General features: G+C 60.7%; 1 protein-coding gene across 4 annotated transcripts in view; it reads left to right on the forward strand.

Annotated features, from left to right (window-relative positions):
* Positions 1 to 17,543, forward strand: part of Prdm16 (PR/SET domain 16) — a 278,992-nt gene that overhangs the window by 19,242 nt on the left and 242,207 nt on the right. The window lies entirely within an intron of this gene.

Genomic DNA, 17,543 nt, shown 5'->3' on the forward strand with positions numbered 1-17,543 from the left:
AGGACAGGATGGGGAACAAGCAGGGACCTTGGGGGCAGGCTTGGGTGCCCCGATGCCCTGAAGCAGAAGGTAGGTGACTCAGGGAAGGAGTTTCTGGCAAATTTCCCCGAGCGCCGACAGTGTTCTAGAAGCTGCCAGGGGCATGCGGGCTTCTGCGATCCTGCGGTCCAGCAGCTGTTTCAGGAAGTGCCAGACAGAAGTGGTGACTTCGGCCGGTGACCTCGGTCTGGGGAGCGCAGTGGCTGCAACCAGCGTGGCCTGCGGCCACCAATGACCCAGAAACAAGCACCTGAACCTGGGGCCTGAGAGCTGGCCGTGGAAAGGGGAACCTCGCCAGGCCAGGCCACACACAGCTGGTGCAGCTGACGGTGGCATGGGACCTCGTGCTCTGGTGATTTCTGGCTCCCGGGAGCACCCCTGGGGTGGCCAGAGTTCTCAGAGTGGGGCAATATAATTATAGACCCTGGAGCAGTGTACCTGGGTCTCCCGCAGAGAGGGGGCTCGCAGCCTCTGTGCTGGCCCCAGATGCCCTCTGGGACCCATCACCTGGCACGGGCACTGATTTGGTTAGAGGGCGCCCAGTGTGGGCATAAGGGTAGGTGTGGTGGGAGGGCGGCCTCTCAGACTCTTGCAGGATCTGTGCCTGGGCCGAAGCAGAGCTCGGCTCCCACATCCCTTGGGCCCCCAAAAAGTGTGGCAGGGAGGCGGCTTTCATGCCAGTGACCAAGACGCATGTGGCTTGTTGGTGCGGACAGGCTCACTTAGTGGGCAGGCTGGTGCCCCCTGAATCCCGGCTGCCTGGGTGGCACTGGGTGCCAGACTGCACAGTGAGGAGGCCCACGATGTGGTCTTCCCCTCAGAGGCTGGGTCCTCAGCTCCGACTCAGTGCCACTCCCAAGGCGAGGTGAGGCTGGGGGCTAGGTTGCAGGGGTCCCTGGGCCTTCTCACCTTGCCACCACACAGTGGCCAGGCCCCCTCCACTGCCCCTGCCACCCTCTGCTGGGGATGACGCTGGCGCCCAGACTTGCCCTTGCCCAAAGCTAGCCAGGCTGCCAGGGTAGCAGACGTGTGGCTGAGCCCACGCCCTGCCTGTCTGCTGGGCCCCTTTACGGCCGGCTGCGTGAAGCAGCTCTGCCACTGGCACTGGTCAAGCTGGCCTGGCCCTGCTTTTCCTGGCCAGGGCTCTTAACAGCCACCTGGGGCTTGCAGAAAAGGAGAATAATGAAGAATCCCGAGTAATTACAGTGGTTTGTGGGGTGAAGTGAGCTCAGCCCTACCTTCTGAGCCTCGGTTTTTCCTTTACAAATGCAGGACTGGCCATGTCCCACCCACGTCTGTGGTAGAAAATCCCGAGCAAGCCAAGCTCACATCAGAGCAGAGCTGGCCTGTCATCCAAGGCGAGGTGGGCTGAGATGGAGCAAGGCCGGGGCTGCTGGCTCCAGGGTGACACGGGCTGCAGTGGCCCCAGGGCCCTGTCCACTGCCGGCCCTTAGGGTCCTGCCCAGCAGGTGGCCTTGGACAAAGCTGAGGCTGGGTGGAAGTGGGAGATGGGAGGAGAGCAGGCAGGGGGCCTGTGGACCGGTTTGGGGCTGGTGTGAGGGGTAGGGATGCGTTTGTCACCCAGGGACATGCCTATACCCAGTACAGCTACAGTTTGCTGTGGACTTGGGGGAGTCCTGGGTGTCTCGGAGGGTCCCAGGGCAAGTGGAGGGCTCTCAGCGGCCTGCCCACCTGTGGCCAGTGACCTCTGGCCTATTACATCCTCCCTCCTGCAGGGCTCTGGGGACAGCCTCCCCACTCGGCTGGCAGGTGGCCTGGCTGTGTCCACTGGAGGTGTGGAGAGGGCCCCCAGAAGGCCCCAAGGGGAACGAGAGCGGCTTCCCACGACCTTCTCCCTGGCTCTATCTCCTAGGGCTCCCACAACAGTCCCTGTCCAGAAGGCCTCTCGCCCCACTCCCTCCCAGTCTGTCCTCTCCTGCCTTGACCCTCTCCTCACGGCCCACCCCAGGGGTCTCCTAGCCCACCTTTGCCCCGCACTGTCCTGGGCACATGGGGAGCCCCAGAGGTAATGAGGTCGTGGGTGGGGGCGGCCTGTGTGCAGCCCTGAAGCCGTTTTTAGAAGCCACAGCCTCAGGGAGAATGGGAGGCTGGCCGGGCTTCCCCACTTGCTGCCTCTTCCTCTTTTGCCAGTCCCTGCCCAGCCCCAGCTGCAGCACAGGGCTCCCTGCCTGGCTCTCGGCCTCAGCGCCTGCTCTGCCTCCTCCTAGAAGTCCTCGCGGTGCGGCCGTGCTCCCCGGCCCTGCCTGTGGTTCCGGCCCAGGGCTACTGGCCTTTGGAAGCCACCAAAGCAGGCAACGGTGAGTGGGCCACGGGATGGGGTTTAGGTCCATACCTGCCTCAGTTTCCCTCTGTTTGGAGGCCGTGCAGTTGCACTCTTTTGGCTCCTTGCTCCACGGCTGTGTGTCTGTGGCTGCTGCTGAGGCTGTCCCGATGCTGGCCGGCCTCAGGGCCCTGCACTCCTGGGCTCTTCCTTCTAGGAAAGTGCCTTCCGGGTGATGAGGCTGGGCATGTGTGTGTGGTGTGTGTGTCAGGAGAGCGTGTGCTGTGTGGACTCTAGGACAGGGCTGGTCAGAGCCCCTGCCCGGTCTCCCACATAAACCAGCAGTTCGGAGAATCCTTGCTGGGATTGCCAAGGTCACGGGAAGGTTACGGCAGGGCTGAGTTTAGCTGTGGGCAGAGCTTGGGCATCCTCGGCTCATCTCCTGCCTCTCCGTGTCCGCCTGGCAGTGTCTGGTCACGGTGAGCCAGTCCCCCTCAGCAGCAGTGAGGGCAGGGCCGGACTGGGTGTCCCGAGGCACGTGCTGCTGGGGCTTGTGCTCAGCAGCTCCTTCTGCCTTCAGGGCCACAGGGATCCCGCCTGGTCTGGGGGTCCTGGAGGGGGCTGGGGGAGACCCCTGCAGTACCTTGTCTGAGGCTACCATTTCGGGGGGCTGGAAGCTCCCTGTGTTGGTAGAGACCTGGACTCCCAGGCTGGGGCAGGGCAGGGCCAGGAGCAGCAGAAGCCACTGGGTCACGGTGGCACGGGCTCTCAGAGAAGCCCTGGGAAAGGTGGAGAACCTGCAGTAGCAGCCCAGCCCCCTTCCGGTCTGCAGTGTGAGGAGCTCCCCTGAGCAGGGGCTCTCTGAGCTGGCGTGACCCTGCCCTGGTTGGCTCTGGCCCCCTCTGCTGGAGGAGGCGCAGCTTGCACCTGCTGGGGGAGTGGGGAAGACCTCCCCTCTCCCAACCCTGCCCGCTTGCTCCACCCCACGGGTTTTTTGGCTACTGCTGTGAGATGGAAGGGCCACTCTGCTGCTGCTCCCTTGGTCTGCACCTTTAGGGCAGGGTCTCCCTCATGGCTTCCCTGGGGACTCCCAGAAGTGACTCAGGGGCCTGGTCAGAAGCCTGCCTGGGCAGCACCCCACCTCTGCCTGGGCACCTCCCCAAGACCCATGCTGTTGGGGAGTGGGGCCCCCAGGAACAGGAGACATGGCGGCTTCGTTGGGGAAAGCCGGCAGGGCCACCTGCTCGGCCAGGGCCACTTCTGCTTCTGCTTCACTAGGGATAGAGGGTATAGGCCCCTGCCCACCCAGCCGCTGGCGGCAGTGATCTGGGGCTCCTGGAGCCCAAGGCCAACCTAGGAGGGGAAGCGGCTGCACACACAGGGAGCCCATACCTGAGTTGTGCCTTGAGGAAAGTATGCCTAACTTTGCAGGGGATTACGTGCTTCTGAGTCTAATGTGACTCAGGGGCTTTTCCTCCTGGGGGCAGGGGCCTCTCTCTGAGTTGGTCCTGTCCCACCCATGGCAAGGTGGCTGTGGGTGCCTTCTCCGCCAATTGCGGGGAGGTCTTAGGCTGGGGTTGCCCAGCTATTCTTCAGCGTAGAGGTCCCCACATCTGATGGACATAGACCTGGGTCCACAGCCTCCTGTATGGGACTGAGTCTCAGAACCCTCAGAATCTCCATAAAATGCAGGGGTGATGCCCCTCCAGGGCTGTTCAACAGACCCAAGATCTGTGAGGAGGTGCTTGACATCAGTAAATGGCTCAGCAGAGAAGGGGTGGGGACTGGGCTGCATCATCCCCACAGCCTCCCTTTGGCACTGGGTGCCTAACCTTGGGGGCTGAAGCACTGTCTGTGGGTAGCCAAAAGAGCAGAGGTCCAGGGCATCAGTGGCTGTCACCTGGCTGTTGTGGCCAGTGTTGGGCATCTTGCTAGCTCTACCCTTTGAATGTTTTAGGGTATGTTGAAGTGCCTTGTATGTATCATAGAGAGGTGACCCCAACCCTGGGCCCACTAGAGCCCTGAACTTGCACCTGGGCATAGAGATGGCCTGGGCATAGGTATGGCCTGGGTGTAAGAATGGCATGGGTGTAGGGATGGCCTGAGCACAGGGATGACCTGCGGGTTGGGATGGTCTGGGCATAGGGATGGCCTGGGGGTAGGGATGGCCTAGGCGTAGGGCTGGCCTGGGCACAGGGAAGCCCTGGGCATAGGGATGGCCTGGGCACAGGGATGGGCCAATGAGCTTATAAGGAGCTGAGGGCTACTCCCTCCTGCATCTTAGGGTCAGCTACTCAAAAGAGGAACAGCAGAGATTGTTTTAAAAAGAAAAAAGCCCTCCAGTTCCAAGCAAGGACCCCTTTCCTTCTCGTCTTCCCTTAGCAGAGCAGCAGGAAACACAAGGAGCCATGGGATAGAGATGGAGACGGGATTGGGCCAGCGAAGGATGGCTTACCCTGGCAGCCCATTGCCATGGCTGCATGAGGGGCTCCAGGGCTGGCAGGCCTGGAATGCTGATCCCCTGAGCTCTGCCTGCTGTGGGGAACATGAAGCCTGTGGCTGCCCAGTGCTCCTCCGTGGCCTCCAGTGGCAGCCAGTGCTGATTTGTGGCACTTGCACCTGAGTGACTTGGCCTTGTCACCCTGATGTTCTCTGGAGGAGGGAGCAGTGGGCCTGCTCAGTCCCTTGGGATTCGGGCGTCTTTGTAGCAAAGTTCAGGGCGCAGCCTCTTGGGGGTGCAGCGTGGTTCCTGCTTGCCAAGGGCAGCTCTGTGGGCCTGCTGGCCTTGTGGGTGGGGGCTGCACCCAGGGTGGTGGCACCTGTGCTGCCAGGTGGCCCACGGCCTCACGTGTCCAGGTGGACTGGAAATCCATCCTTCAGCCAGCGGGTGCTCGCTGTGTATCAGGCAGGAGCCCAAACCGTCACTCCGGGGGAGCCCAGCTGCCCACTGGAAAGGAGATGAGCTAGGATGGGATGCAGGGAGCCAGGGGCCACACCAGCTTGGAGGGCAGGAGGACTCCGGGAGTCGTGGCCGGGGCACTGGGGAGCATGCCTGGCACACCTCCTCCAGGGGCACTGGGTCGTTATTGGTAGCAACACTGTTATTTTTTTCCTTGCTGTATTTCTTTAGTTTGAAAACAACCACTAAAAGAGGAGCAATTCACCTGTCCCTTAAAGTTGGCAACCAGGTAGACCTGCTGCCCTTTCCCTTTTTCCGCCTGCTTCATGGTTTTAGATTTTAACTCGGCCTAAAGGTGCTGTGTGGTCAGTCACACAGGACGGAGGGACAGCAGGGACACAAGCTCAGCCTCTGTGATTCTCAGGGTGGGGACCAGAGCTGATGCCAGTCTGGGGGAGTGGAGGGTGGCAGCCAGGAAGCTGCTCCTGAGCCTGGTGCAGACAAGTCCCAGCCATGAGCTCCCTCCAAAAGGGGCAAAGGGTTGAAGGGGAGGCAGGAGCTGCCCGAGGGCTGGGCACGCAGCTTCTGTTACCGCTGTCGTGGGCCCTGCTGTCCCCTGCTTGCTGGTCCCCCACCACTCTGCCCTCCGCTGTGGTGTCAGCAGTGGGCATTGGGCCTGAGGGCCATAGGGCAGGACCAGAGGGCAGGGCCCTGTCCCTGGGCCACCCGGGCAGTCTAGAGAGGCCCATGCCGCCAGCTCTGCAAGGACCGTGTGGGAGGACAGGAGAAGTGTCCCGTGGAGCCCGGCTGCGGAGACCTGGATCCTGCTGACTGCAGACTGCAGCCCTGGGCCCAAGAAGAGCAGAGGCCCGGGCTCCATGGAGCCCTGAGGTGATGGCCGAGGAGGCTGCGATGAGTACCCTGGGAGCACACCTGCAGTGGTAGCAGGACAGGTGTCTGCTGTGGGCAAAAGTGCCCCCGTGGCCCCTCCACCACTCTTGCTCTGTGGGCAGGTCCCTTGCTGGGGTACCCGACGGGCTTGGCGCTGTGGGGTTGTGCATGGAATCTGAGCTCTCTCCGACCAGCTCTTCCTGCAAGGCGCTCCTGGTTCCCACGGGTGACTTGGGCTCCCATGGGGGGCCCTGGGACCTGGAGCCCCACCCACCCCCTGTGCTTAGGGGGAAGTGCCCCCCATTAGCTTTCTACATCTGAGAGAAGAGTGTATGTGTCATGTGTGTGCGCTGTGGGGGGCTCACCGTAGGGTTCAGGGGCATGATGACACCTAGGCTCTGTGTGTCTGAGTCCCACCGGGGCTGCCCTGAATCTGGGGCTGTGCGGGGGAGGGCTAAGGCATCTCGGGAGGAGAGGTGACCATGGTCACAATGACAGTGTTGCTGTCCCTCCAGGAGGTGAAGATCAAGGCGGTGTGGCCAGGAGGGGAGGAGCTTGCTTCAAGGTGACCCGGTCACTGTGTCACATGGATGACATCCTGCCCCAGAGCCTTGAGAAGGGGGGTGGGGAGAGGGGGATGCAGTGGGAGGGCAGGGACTGGCCAGGTGTGTCCCTCCTCAGCTGGACACTGCAGTCTGCAGCGGAGCCCAGAGCGTGCCCGCGGCTTGGTGAGCCGGCTATGCCCAGAGGCTCAGCTTCCTCTCCTCCTCCCGCGGTCTGGGCAGACGAGCTCACACTCTTCCTTGAGAGATAGTGGCTTCGGTCCAACGCACCTCGGCTAATCAGCAGCCATCGTGGGAAAGCCCGAGCCGGGCCGAGAGGCAGCACATTGTCTGGGGGAGATTAAAGGCCCAGGGCTGTATTGTCTGGCCGGGGGATAAATCTTCGCGCTGTCACTCAGCCACTGAATTAAATCCCCCCTCATTTCTAAAGGGGCTTATCTGTGCTGAATGGGCGGCCACACCACAAGCTCCGGGGACGGCCCGCACCTCCAGGATGGGCTGGGGGCGCTGCGACTTTTGGAAGGGACACCCTGAGTCTGCGGAGGTGGCAGCGGCCCCAGGGAAGGAGGACAGGCGTCTCCCTGCCGTATCCCTCCGCCTGCCCGGGGGATGGTGCCCGGGAACCCACGGAAGTCTCTGCTCTAGGCCCGTGGGACCAGAAGCCACCAGGGAAGGGGTCTGGAGAGGGCGAGGGACCAGCAAGGGGGCAGCGTCCCCGGCAGCTGGAGGCTGAGCAGAGCCGCCGCTCCGCAGGCCTGGTTGGGACTTCCGGTGCGCGGCGGCGTCAGTGGCAGCAAGCGAGGACATAGCCCACTCCCTGCCAGCTTCCCGTTCCCACATGCCAGCTGGGCCCAGCGGTGGAGCCCTGGGCAGGCCCGGCCACTGCTGCTGGTGCTGGCGGGGTGCAGCCCTCCCCGGGGCACTGCCCCTTGCCCACCCCACCCTCCCACTTCTGGTGGCTTTCGATACTACCAGCCACAGATCTCTTTTCCAATCCTAGTTTACAACAGAGACGAAGGTAGAGACGGGAGGACCCTGGCCACAGCAGCGCCTTATATCACCCTGCCCCACACTTGCAGCACCCTGTGCTGGAGACGGAGACCCCAGCGCTCACAGGGGGTGGGCTGGGAGTCCAGGCTCGAGGCTGCTGGGCCACCCTAGCGGGGGCTGCACAGGGCCAAGGAGGAGGCCGGAGGGGGTCAGGGTCAGCCTGGACCAGCTGCGCGTGAGCATTGGCCAAGAGTGCCGGCCGCACGCACGCTCGGAGCCTGAAAGTCAGGGGAGGCCTCCTGCGGGTGCGCACAGGCAGCGGCGCTGCGAGTCAGCCTCGAGCCCTCAGGGCCTACCCCTGGCCCCCGCTGGACAGCTGCTCTCCTGACTGGACCTCGGGTATTTGGAAAGGTGCTCTGGCGAGCTTTCTCTCTTCTGATGAAATTCAGTGTCGTTTTGTAGTCGATGATGGCCGTGTTATCTGGGCTCAGCCCACTCAGACTGTGACTTAGACTGTGGCCTCTACCCGGGGGCTCACATGGTCCTCAGCTGTGAGGGAGAGTTGTCAAGAATAACCATGTGCCAAGCGCCGTGTCCCTGCCTCAGACCTCGCAGAACTCACAGAGGGTCAGTCAGAAACAGCCCTCCTGCCCAGGGGCCTGTGCTTCTCAGACTCAGCAGCACGCCGATGGCGGTCACGTGGTAACACCCAAGTTTGGGTCTGGGACGTCACCTGCTTCAGTCCCGTAGGAAGCTGGGGACTCTAGGCCATCCGCGCAGAAGTGTCGGCAAGGGTTCTAGCGCCTCCCAGTCCGGGCAAGGACGGCTCACTGTGCCTTCCCTTGCTAGGCCTGCTTGGGCCCTGGTGTGGCAGGAAGATGGGTGACCCATCTGTTGAGCCCCATGTCTCCCCTTAGAGACCTTATTCCAATTCAGTGGAATTCTGGGAGCCTGGGGGTCAGGGTCCCCACAAGATAGGGTTAGGGGATACAGCCTGTGAAAATCCCTTGCCAGCCTGCTGTGCTGACCCAGCGCTGCCCTCACTGGGCTCAGAGTGTCCACAAACATGGGGCTCTGATGCACCACTAAAGCAGGATTGAAATGGTTCCCGGGGACCGCCAGGTCCTGCGGCAGAAGCACCCCATGTGGACAGGCCCTGCACAATCCTGAAAGCTACTGGGGCCTCTTGGGGTCCCCTGAGGCCAATGCACATGGCAGGAGGGGCGAGAACGCCACGGTTGGCACCGACACTCCTTTCTGAAAGGCCCAATGGGCTTCAAAAGCGAGGCCTCAGCCTGGGAAGCAGCCATGGAAATCAGGGCTGTGCTGGAGTGCACAATTTTTCCCATTTTTGTGGGGTTGATCCTTTTCAATAAGATTTCAAGAGAATAAAATCAACAGGCCCCAGGAAATTTGCATACGGCTACTTAACATCAATTCTGTATTTTTTTTTTAAAAAGAAATAAACACATCCACAAACTTCCCCATCCGCTGGGCGGACCTACCCTGGGAGTTAACGGTTCAAACCTTTACAATTTTTTAAAACCCAACAGCTTTCCATAACAAAGGGCAAAATTCACAAACAAATTGCCTCCCTCCCTGAGCCTCTGCTCCTCGGCCTGGGGAAGGGCGTGTTGATAACACAGTGCCTCGGGCATGCTGAATGGCAGATTCCCACGGAGCCGGTTCCCTGAGGGCTGCAGAACGGTGTGCTTGGGACCTGAGCGCACTGGGCTCCCTCTCCAGCTAACGAGGGCATTGTGGGACCGGGAGGGGCCCCCAGAAGGGAGGACAGTGGTGCGGAGGCAGTGGCAGCTGCTGTCCTCCCCGGAAGGTCGTGGAAGGTGCTGGAAGGAACAGCCTCTGTGCATGGCGTGTGTGCAGAGCTGTGGCATGCCTCTGCTGGGGGCTGCCCTGGGGCAGGCAGTGCGGGACAGTCCTGGGGTCCCCATGCAGCCCCCAGGAGGCCTCGGTCCAGCCTGGCTGAGAGCAGCAGGTATGGCCAGGAAAAGCGGGCTGGGCTGCAGGCCTCCTGGCCATGGGGACCAGAGTGAAGTCAGTCCTGCTGGGGCCACTCCCCAGACTCACCCGTCCCTGCCTCCTCTTGTTCTGGGCTGGATCCTCCTCCTCTTCCAGGCAGACTTCCGTTTTCACACCCTGACAGGCCTCAGTCCCCTCCTGTCAGCCATGCCTAGCGGGCTCAGTCTGTGGCTGCCCTAACCCAAGGGGCAAGAGCCCTGAAGGGCAGGGCTGGTCCTCCTGTTCTCCCAGCATCTGGAACTCAGTAGGTGCTCAATAAATGCTTACCGAACACACGGTTCTGAGATGAATGCCCAGCACAGGGAGAGGGCAGGGTCCTTGCAGGTGGGAGGGGCTGGACAGAAGGTGTCAGAGGGGTTCAGGGTGCCAGGAGGGGAGGAGAGGCCAGGCACCTGGGAGCCAGCTCTGTCCAGCCACGGCCCAGTGCTCAGTGGGCCCCGAGTCTCCCCAGGGAGCTTCTGCTCCCTCCCTCTGGCCTCCAGGGAGTTTGACCTGGAGAAGGTACTGTCCTGCGCACCAGCCTCCCTGAGCAAGAGGTCTGTTCACCTCTCTGGGTCATCGTGGTGGCCCGAGTCCCACTAAGCCTCATCTCTGAGCATCGGCCTGGCTGTCACCGCCAGCCTGGTCACAGAGCCCCGCATCTCCACTTCCCTCTGCAGGGTCCATGATCACAGGTCAGGGTCCCCCCCACCATGGTCGCTCGGCAGCTCCTCCGGAACTTGGCCATGACCGGAGGCCCTGGGTCCTTCCTGCGGTCACTGCTCTGGGCCCCAAAGGGTTAAGGAACAAGTGCAGAGGGCTTTGTTGGCGGGCACCTCATCAGATGTTAACCTACAGCCTGTCCCCAATCCCTTCCTTATGACTGTGATTAGTATTGCGGGGATGAATAGGCCAGCGGATTCCTATGGTAACCTTCAAAATGCATTCCTTGGGCAGGCTCTGCCTCCTGCAGTAATTACATTCCTAACTTGGCCCACAAACAGCATGCTAATTAGCTGCTCTGGAGCCTGGCTCTGGTCCCTCCCTGAGAAGGGGCCAGAGGAGGCTACTTCTCTTGACAGCCTCTTCTTCCTCAGATGGGACGGGTGAGCCAGCGTGCTGGGAGATGGCCTTTCTGGAGGATGTAGAACCACACCCTCTGTGCACCTTGGGGTCCACCTGTGCACCTCACTAGCAGGGTGGGAGTGGGGTGGGACCCGGACGGACACCTGGGTGCGGGACCCAGGACCAGGAAGGGGCTGAGCAGATGCCTTGTCCCTAACTCATGCCCACCGAGGGGCGCCAGCCCTGCTCCTTGTACAGCACAGCCAGGGCCCGGAGCACAACCCCGACAGACAGCAGCCCCTAGGGACAGGAACTAGGCCTCAACTGTGCACGGGCCAGGTGAGCCAGGTGACGTTGCATAGAGAACAGCTGGGGCCCTTCAGATGAGTTGGGGGACAGCCAAAGCAGACCTGTGGCATGACGGGGGCCATCACAGGCAGGGAGGCTTTCCATGGGGAGAGAGGGAGACTGGCTACGGGAGCCACAGAAGCATTTCCAGCCAGGGAGGATGTTAGCCCAGCCTGGCTGCTGAAGCCCCTGCACAGAGAGCAGGAGGTGCCTGAGCGAAGGGCAGGGCCCGTGGGCCGGGGCAGTGAGGGCGGGAAGCCCAGGCTTGGGCTGGCCAGAGTGTAAGTAGAGAGAAGCGGGCGACGGGTTTCTCCCCCAAACGCCAGGACTAACATTGGAGGAACCTGTGGGCATCGTGGGGGCAGCACTGCCGATTGCTGGACTAGCCCAGATGGGCAGCACAGGTGGGACCGGCTGGCCCTGGCCCAGATGGACACTGTGTGGGTGGGCAGGTGAGGTCCTGTGACAGCCTGTCCTAGGGCCAGAGAGCCTCACTCCACTGTGCCAGAGTGGGGTCATAGGTGTGGTGTGAGCCCTGGTGCGTTCTGATGCTCAGAATTGGGGGACACACGGGTGGCGCAGGGCTGCCATTCCCCAGGCCATGGAGCGGTGGCCGCCAGCTGGTGCTGGATGCCCAAGAGCAGCGCTCCTCCGTCCAGCCCCAGCCCTTCCCTGTCCCTGCTGGTAGTGGGCCTGGGTTGGGTGGGTTGCAGGCAGCTGTGCCTGGTCCAGGCCGCAGGGTCTGTGGTCTTCCGCTGGGAGGGCTGAGCCCCGAGGAGCCTGGACTCGTGATTCCGCACCCAGGTGGCTTAGCGTGTGAGGCTTAGGGACGGATTACCCGGCTCAGGATCTGGAAGCCAGCAGTTCCTTGGTGTCAGTCTGCACAGCTAATTCTAATGTAAATAGAGCAATCCCTTAAGTATATATCATTTAATGCTCGACAGGGAGCCCGCAGATCTCCCCAACAGCAGCCTCTTCTAACACACCTGCTGGTTAACTTCCCTGGTCTCAGCCCGTTTCCCGGTGGCTGTGTTTGTGGTGAGTCCTGTAAGGATCACTGTAATTATGGAAGGCGTCCCAGGGTGGATTCTCACCCCTATTGTCCTCCCTGCTGGGCTAACGCCTTGGAACCACCTCCCCTTGTCAGGGAGACACACGATCCCTGAGAACTCTTCTGGCCAAGCCTGGGGAGCCTTCTCCGGCCTCCTGCCCGGGGCCCAGGCCTGCCTTGGCCTTGCTCGGCCTGCTGTCTGCCAAGCCTCCCCTCAGGTGGCCACTGGCTGTCCAGTCTGGAGTTGGGCGAGGGCAGTGCGTCTCCTGCCTGGCAGGGGGACTGGAGTTCCAGGCGGCGGCAGCCATGGGTGGCAGGGAGTCTTACTCGGAGACAGACTGCCACACACATTCCTTGTTGCAGATGACTGTGTGTGCTGGGGGCTCTGCTGTCCTGAGCCTGACAGACTCGCAGCAAGCTGAGCTTAAACTCTCACGGGAGGAGGAGCGTACACATGGCCAGGCACTACCAGTCCTACTTTTTGTCATACAATAACTGCTTCAAGAAGTGCTTTTGTGGACTGGGGAGTTGGCTCAGTGGAATAAGCACTTTGCTGGCAAGTGCAAAGGCCTGAGTTCAATCCCCGGTTCCACCAAAAAAAAAAAAAAAAAAAAGAAAAAAGAAAGAAAAGAAAAAAAAAGGATAAGAAGTGCTTTTGCATCATACGAGTCCTTCCCCATCCCCAGAAGAAATTCTTCCCCAATTCCTTTCCTTTTCTCTTTTTGTCCTCCTGCCCCACCCCAACTCTTTCTTGTTGGTACTGAGGATTGAAGCCAAGGTTTTTAAACTGAGCTACCTCCTCAGACCCCAGTCCTTTTTATTTTTAATTTTTGTGTTGGTATCTCACTAAATTGCCCGGGCTGGGCTGAGCGCGTGGCGCTCCTTCTGCAGCCTCCCGGGATGCTGGATGATGGGTGCGAGTCTAGTCCTTCATGAAGTCCTGCACGCTTGCTTTTTGAAGGTCTTCTAATCCTTGTGCAGAGAAGCTGCGCACCTGGTGTAAATTAGGGGTCCAACTTTATGCGTTTGGTGTGAAGCAGGGATCTACCTGTGAATTTGTGTGGTGGCATGAGGTAGGGATCTAACTTCATCTCATGAACCCTATAGGTAGCCACCATCCCAGCCTGGTGGACCAGGAAGAGATGTTTGTCTTTTTTATCTGAATGTCACCAAGTCACCTGCTGTGTCACCTCATGGGCATGGTCAGAGCTGCATGGTCAGAGCTGCATGCCTGTGAGTGTCTGTCTCTGGATTCCCTGTGTCCTCCCACTGATAGTTGGTCCAGGCCTGGCTAGCGCTTCGGCACAGGACACAAGCATCAGGCCGGTGGATGGCTGACTGCGCCATGCCAAGTACTGATGTTTACCGGGGGGGCGGGGGGGCGCGGGGGGGGGACAAGTGGAGGACACCAGCGTCTGGGGTCTGCGAGACCACGTGCCCGAGGCTTGTCCTCCAAACAGCACGCACGCCCGTGCTTGTGCTCTCTGCCCTAGAAGCCGTGGCTCCTCCAGGCAGCATCTGGTCGCCTGAGGTCGGCAGTGAGGCGCAAGAGCCAGCCCTCTGCTTAGACCCCAGCCCGAGGGAGAGGGAGAGCTCTTGGTGTCCCAGAACCAATCCGCCTACGAAAATGTTGGAAATGTTTAAGCATTAATCACAAAATACAATGTTTAAACATCCTACGTTTGTTATAATAGGAGACATCAAGACAAACCCTACTCAGAATATCCCCCTGGCTTTGACACGCTAATGCCACCACTCGCACTGCCGCTGAGACCACCCTAAAGCTCTTGGCCACGAGTGTCTTCAGTTGTGCTGTCGCGGTGGCCTCGATGTCCAAACATCACTTAAATGTTTCCCCTTCGTGGCCATTTTCACTTAGAAGAGCCTGGAGGAGCCGCAGTCCCAGGTCTGGTGAGTAAGGTGGATGAGAGAACGCTTACGTTTTTATTTGACCGAAATTGCCGCAAGCGTTTGATCACAAGGTCATCAGCAAATATGGCGAATGTTTAAGTAAAAAAAAAAAAAAAATTACAGTAAGAGGCGTATTGCCACCCCACACCCTCATGCCCCTTGAAGTAATTTTCCTTGCTTGAAACACTCTTATGGCATCATTCTTGGCAAGATGTCTCTTAGTGTGATTTTTGTTTTTTTAAAGACGTGAGCATTCTCCAGTTTTGGACGCTCCTTGTAGGTGCGCGCCGCGTGATGCCCTTGGGCATCGGGGTGCTGCCGTGTGCCTGGGGTGCAGGGTTTCTCGCCCTGAGGCTGCGTGTGCTGCCCGAATCACGCTTTTCACTTCAGGCGACTGGATGAGTACTTCAGGCTCCAGCTGTATTTATTTCTATTATCATTATTGTCCTGCCAGCCCAAGGCGGCGCCCTCATGGGAAACCAGTGCGTGCACACAGCCCCTGGTTGCGGCCAAGACTTCCCTAAACAGATGCTAAATGAGTCCTCTCTGCGGAGCCCCCAGAAGTCAACTGTCTTTTAATAATTGTCTAATACTTAGCGCTCCCGGGGGCCCTGCTGAAGCATCACAAGCCATCAGACCAGGGGCTGCAGCCAAGAATTAATCGAGCAGCCGTCAGGGAATGGCTTCACAATTGGGCAGGAAATGGTGGTCGGAGGGGAGCAGGGACAGTGTCGGGAACAAGGGGGGGCAAGGCCAGAATTCTGGCCTGTCGGTGTGTCTGAGCACAGATGACCTGCTGGACCAGAGGCAGCCTGCTCTTCCGCCTCCTTGCTGCTGGCTAGAAGCGGTAGGAATTTGCGTGGTGACACTGCATGGAGCCTCACCTGCAAAATTCCACCCCTAACTTACGGCAGGGACCTGCCCCACCCAGGGCTGCTGCCTGCAGGTCGCAGGCCGGGGCTTCGGAGCACCTGCTCCTTCGGTGATCAGGGCAGGGCCGTGGGGACCCGTGTACCTGGCATCTACAGTGACGGGGACACTTGGGGAACAAGTGAGGCAGGCTGCCCTCAGGAGGCCCCCGGGTCCCTGATGCCGGGCTGTGAGGGCAGTTGCCCTGTCTTGAGGTCCCCAGCAGCCCTGGACAGCCCAAAGCCAGGGTGCAGTGGGGCCTGGTCACTGGGGCATGGGTGGAGGGGGCAGGAGGGGGCTCCGGGACACACTCCTGTCTTTGGAGGGAGGTCTGCGCACCCCGGCCACCTCTGCCTCCTGGATTCTATCTGCCATGTCTGTGCCCCCAAGGTGGACATGAGAATATTTTAGTGACAAAAGATGGGTCAGGTGTGTGTCTTTTCTCCAAAATCCATGAGTTAACTCTCTGATGGCCGGTTCATTTCTGCGGAGTGTAGAGATCAGCTTGGGGTGCCGTTCTTCATGAGCAGTGGGTCTGGGTGTGGGATTCTTGTGGCTTTAGATAGTTGGGGCACAGACACAGGGCACCAGAGGTGGGCGAAGGGAGCCCCGGACATGGCCTGCAGATGGGACCTGGGCCAGTCGTGGGCTCCATCAGGGCTTGGGGAGGACAGCAGGACAGCAAAGATTGAGCAGGTCTGGGCCAGGCGGCAGGAGGCTGTGGAGGACAGGGCATGTGTGTGTGAGCTGCCGGCCTGGGGGCTGCAGGCCCCGGCGGCTGATGTGTGGGTCGGGGCACCCGCCTGGCAGCCCATTCACATCCCATCTCCACTCCAGCCTGGAGCCTCGGTGGCCCCGGACCCTGTGTCCTGCCCTGCCACGTCCTCCAGGAAGGGCGGAAGGAAAGCAAGCCCTCGTGGGTGGGGGAGGATCCACACGAGGCTCTGTGTTGCTGAGCTGGAGGGGGCACGGGACAGGCATCTTCCTCCTCAGAGGGCGAGATCTCGCAGGGCAGGAACCCACACGGAGGTGGGATTCTTGTGGGGATTCTGTGGGCAGGAGGGAGAGGGGAGGAGGGCAGGGAGGGGAGGGGCAGGGCGGGGCGGCGGGCACCACGGCTCGCTCGGCGTGCAGCACCCTCGGGCAGGGGCTCGGCCGCTTTCAGGTGCCGGCTTTTGTCTGTGCCCGAGCTCGCCTGTCAGCCCCGCCGTCAGAGGCCTAATCTTTTCTCTCGGCGCGCTGAAAAGGCCCAGCATCCCATCAGGCGACACAGGGCCGCCTATTCTCCTTCCCCACGGAACCCAATCACTGGACAGCGCCGCTATAATTCACTCCCAGCCCGCCCTTTGAAAAGGTGGGCCGCCTCGGAGCTGCTCCCCGGCCAGATAAATCACGTCCTCGAAATTAACTTCCATTGAGAGGGAGGGCAGGAAGGAAGGCTGATGGCCCGGCGCAGGCGGCACGGTGACGGCGTTGATAAATGTCAGTGCAGATAATTTGGGGCTGCGATTAAGATCTTATCTAGGTGGGAAGTAAGTAGAAAAGACTCAAATCAACTCCTGCCCCGTCAGTGTTCGCCAGCGGAAGTTCCTTTCCCCCTTTATTTTTGGGGTGGATTTTAGCAGGAGAAAGCAAAGATGTCTCTGCTGAAGGAGCATCGCGTAGAGGGATTAGATGGCAGGTGGGGGCGGCTGCGGCCCTCTTCCCTGGTGACAGCCCGCAGAGGAGCTGCATCGCCTCCTTTGTCTCCAAGTTCCCGCTTGTAAGAAATGTTCGAACCGCGTGGGTTCGCCCCAGGGCGGCCTCCTGGCCTCTGCGCGCTGCTCCTCTGCTGCAGTGGCGGTGTCCCTGCCGTTGAGCGGCACCGCGCGCCCCTCCCGAGCCAGCCGTAGGCAGCCGGCACAGGCAGCAGCGGCTCGTAAACACAGGCCGCGTGCTCCCGAGGTGCAGCCCGCCACCTCTTTTATAGGCCTAGATCCGGGTTTATTTTTGCTAGTGGCAGCTTTGGCAGCCTGCAGCCGAGGCAGACTTGCTCCTGGATGGTGCTTCCGAGGGGCCTGCTCCTGAGAGCCGTCGGCCGCGTGCCCCACACCGGGCTCCGGCAGGCAGGCCTTCCTGGGCTCCTTGCAGCTAGACATACGCTTTCTGGACTGGGCTTCTGTAGGCCAAAAGGGGAGCCACGCTTTCCCTGGCCATTTCACCTGAGACCTGCGGCTCCCCTAATGGGAATCGCTCCCGGAGGCGCAGGTGGGCTGCACACAGACCCTCCTGGGTCCTGGTCCCTGGTGCCCTCGTGTGGAGTGGGGTCAGGAGTGGGACTTTTGTGGTGAGCCAGGCTGTGAGGACTGACTGGGTCACACGTGCAAACGCTCTAGGACACACGACGTGGGTTGGGACATCTTCAAGGTCCAGTGTGCCAGCTCTCGTTGGTCTGCTGCAAGCGAGTGACGCGTGTGCGAGTGGACATGCTGCCCCTGCAGCCCAGGTCCTCCAGAGCAGAGCACCAGTGCCTGCGGAGGAGGCAGCGGAAGCTGGCGGGGTGGCAGCCGAGGCAGGGGCCTGGGATAGGGAGGGGCT

This window comes from Octodon degus, unplaced genomic scaffold, assembly GCF_000260255.1.
Source record: "Octodon degus isolate 3935 unplaced genomic scaffold, OctDeg1.0 scaffold00113, whole genome shotgun sequence".
Taxonomy (NCBI): Eukaryota; Metazoa; Chordata; class Mammalia; order Rodentia; family Octodontidae; genus Octodon; species Octodon degus.